Here is a 3,867-nt window from a genome sequence, read left to right as displayed (position 1 = left end):
CTCAATTTCCTTATTTGTAAAATGAGGACAATAAGAGTACATAGACTGCTCCCTAACTTCCCAGTTACCCCGTAAGGTAAGTCTTTTGTCTCTCTACTTAATTCTTCCAGTGCTTTAAAGTACTCTTAGGACCACATGTACTGATTTGTATAAATTTTGGTTACTTGTGTATGTATTTTTTGTTCCCTACTAGATTATAATCTATTTGAGGTCAGAGGTTAGCTGAGTTTTCATCTTTTTTGACCTTCATAGTTCCTTGGATTAAAAACTTCAGTGAAACCACAAGAAAGTAATTGGAAATATAACTGGGCAAGTGGAACAAATTTGTTAAATCAGTTTGGGAAAACAATAACTGGTTCTTAAGTAATAAATCAGCCTCAGGTTCACTGTTCCATAATCAGGGTGGGAACAAGGGAGAGGGGAAAGTCTATGTTTTTGAAGATATCTGAGAACAGAAGCCCTGCCTTCAAATATGGTTGATTTCATTGGAGAATGGAGGAACCTCTTCTTAGTCATGTTCAGAAAAATTGGGACGTTTGTCATTAGCTGTACTGTGATGCAGATGTGACTTCAAATAATCATTTCACTTCATCTTGTGTATGTTGTGGCAGAAAGCAATATTTCGGTCTATCACAAAGCAAGGAATTTGGGTATAAGATTAAAGTCCAATATGTACTGCATGGAGAGGCATAATTTCTATTAAGTATTGATCCTTAAGGCAAAGCTAAACAGACATAATTAGCATAGGATTTTTATTTGAAAATATTGATTTTCTACCCTCTCTCGCTCTCTAAAGCAGAGACTCAAAGTGTCAGATAATCTCTGGGTTAGAATGGAAGTAGAGGTCATCTGGCCCAAGATCTCATATTCTTTGTCAATCACTTCTGCAATATCTCCATCAAGTCATCACCATCCTAGGCTTGAAATGTGTTAGCAGTGGAGAACTTGTCTTCATGGGAGATAACTAACGTCATTTGTACACTAATCTACTTGTTACAAAAGTCTTCTTTATTTAACACTGCAATCATAAACTCTGCCATATCATAGTTATTCAGATGAGAGAAAGATCACCACATCTCCCTGACTAGTCTCCAACCTCCCAACTCCAGACTAAACATGCTTTCAACTGTTCGTTTGTTACTTTGTTGCACTTTCCACACTGTATATTGTAGTCATAGTTTTGTAGCTATATTTTTACACATCCTCTGAATTGTGAGCTCCTTGAGGGCATGAACCACATCCTATCTTTGAATGTGTCTGGCGTATAATGCCTTTGAGTGAGAAAAACGTGGCATTAAATCTCTGTTTTTTCTAGGCTACTCTTGTTTGGATGTTCTCTGATTTATCCTTCATTAAACTGTATTTACCGAATGACTTTCTGTGTGTCAGACACTCTGCCGGTATTTAGGAATACAACAGTGAAAGAGAAAGATATAGTTTCTGACTTTGTGAAACTTAAAATGTGTGAGATGCAGACAAGGAAATGGGCAGTGCAAAACAAGGTGATAGGCTGCACTAAAGGAAAGACATAGTACATGGTTTCCAACCAAGGCTTTTAGGACCAAAGAATGCTTTTTTTCCCCCATTTTCTTGTTAAAATGGGGAAAATATTTTGGGTGTGGTCTGACTAGCCGTGATGATCACAGTTTTCATCTGGGTGTATCTGGATGTATATATTATTGCAGGTTTAGGTAATATTTGCCTTTTTAATGCTACTACATTATTGTTCATTTGTTCATTCAATAAATATTTATTGAGCACCTACTAACTGTTAAAAACTTTAGACAAATTAAAGTTAAAGACCATAATTTCAGGGATCATTTCTATAGTTTATTACTGGAGAAGTTTCTTTGAACGTATAGAGTACTAAAAACCACGTTATCTCCTGACTGTAAAGCTGCCTCTTGGTATTGCTTTACTTCAATTGCCATTTGCCACTAATGATTGTTCTTCTTTTCTTTTGGGAGAGTAAGGGGGAGAGGACACAGTCTGGGTGGGGAAAAATATTAAATTTACCAGAGTCTAATTGGGCATATAACTATTCATGAATTGAGCAACCCTCAAAACCAGAACAAAGGGAGGGGAGAGAAGGAGAATATGACAGGGTTGGCAGTCACTACTCTGCTTTCTCTGTTTAACCATCCTGAGTATGACAGCTCTTCCTCACACAAGCCAAAATCAATCTGACCTTCAGAGAATGGTTTAGGTGATTTAAGTGAAGTGTGCACCTAATGACATACTATACTGGAAAATACTTTATAAATTAAGTGCAATATATAAACTATCATTATTAATAATAGTATTTCCACCTAATTCCTCCCAGGCAAACTTCATTCTCTGTAAATTGCATATCTTAACAATTTCAGTACTGACTGACTCAGTATGAAAAACTGCCAAAGCATTTCCTTGGTATTTAATTAATTCTTGTTCTGCATTTGGGTTAGCAGTTTTATAAAACTAGTTTCTTCATTAGAGATCTGGAAATCCTCACCCAGTCTAATGGTATCATGTTAAAGTTATCAGAAATCTGTACTTGTCAGAGTCCTTTCCATGAATCTTCTTGAAGATAAAACACTTTAGGCTTATGGTTGCTCAGGAAAGTACCAGAGTAAACAACCATCTGTGAATAATAAGGCTTAAAATTGCCATGGTTAAAGGCCTGTTGAGAGTTCACTACAATGTTGATGGAATTGACAAGGAAATTCAGTTATTTCTGCTGCATACAACATTTTAAGATAATGTTGTAAGAATTATGACTTACCATTATACCAGGACTACTAGTTTTCTATGAATTTTATCCAATTTCTGAAACACATATTAATAGCACATCCATACAAACATAACTCAAAGGATTAGCTTTACATATTATTTGGCACCTTCCATATAATTTAATATATCAAATAAGCCCAGTTAGTTTATATTTCTCTTTTCATAAAAAGAGGTATCCTTTTGAGATGTTTCAAGGGCCATCTGGAAAATCTTGAAGTCAATTCAAGGTGAAGAGACTTAACTTAGAATTTGATTTTGTGAAGTTTGTAAAAAATATCAAAGGTAATTGACCTGGCACAGTTGCTCATGCCTGTAATCCCAGCATTTTAGGAGGCCAAGGCAGATGGATTGCTTTAACTCATGAGTTTGAGACCAGCCTGGTCAACATGGCAAAACCCTATCTCTACAAAAAAATACAAAAATTAGCCCAGTATGGCGGTGCACGCCTGTAGTCCCAGCTACTTGGCAGGCTGAAGCAGGAGAATCGCTTGAGCTTGGGAGGCAGACGCAGTGAATCAAGATTGCGCCACTGTACTTCAGCCTGGATTATAGAGCCAGACTTTGTTTCAAAAAAGAAAAAAGAAAGAAAACTATATATATGTGTGTGTGTGTGTGTGTGTGTGTATACATATATATATGGTTGAAAACACTTGGGCAAAATATGGTAAGTGTGAAATAATAGTAATTCATTTAAATAGAGCAACAGTTAAAATACTTTAAAGGCAAATGTAAAAATGTAGTTGTAGAAAAATCCTTAGCTCTTTTAGAGGACTCAGTTTTCTTAAGTAATCAAAAACCTAATATAGAACATGAAGCACAAGGAATCATCTTGATAAAGCACACAATCCTTGTTTCCTAGGTCAGTTACCTACCAAAAAGGTAAAGAAAAAACTCTCTTGCCTCCTCCCAAGCCTAAACTAGGAAGAAGCCGAAACCCTGAACAGACCCATAACAAGGTCTGAAGTTGAGGCAGCAATTAAGAGCTTACCACTCAAAAAAAGCCCAGGTCCAGACGGATTCACAGCCGAATTCTACCAGACATACAAAGAGGAGCTGGTACCATTCCTTCTGAAACTATTCCAAACAATACAAAAATAA

General features: G+C 36.3%; 1 protein-coding gene and 1 pseudogene across 8 annotated transcripts in view; both read left to right on the top strand.

Moving 5' to 3' along the window:
* The window catches only part of EDA (ectodysplasin A), a 435,794-nt gene that overhangs the window by 75,457 nt on the left and 356,470 nt on the right, over window positions 1-3,867 (top strand). The window lies entirely within an intron of this gene.
* Window positions 1,799-1,998, top strand: LOC119467574 (annotated as a pseudogene).

The sequence above is a fragment of the Cebus imitator genome, unplaced genomic scaffold, assembly GCF_001604975.1.
Source record: "Cebus imitator isolate Cc_AM_T3 unplaced genomic scaffold, Cebus_imitator-1.0 Scaffold14, whole genome shotgun sequence".
Taxonomy (NCBI): Eukaryota; Metazoa; Chordata; class Mammalia; order Primates; family Cebidae; genus Cebus; species Cebus imitator.
Note: the sequence above shows the minus strand (reverse complement) of the source record. Positions and strands in the feature narration are given on the sequence as shown.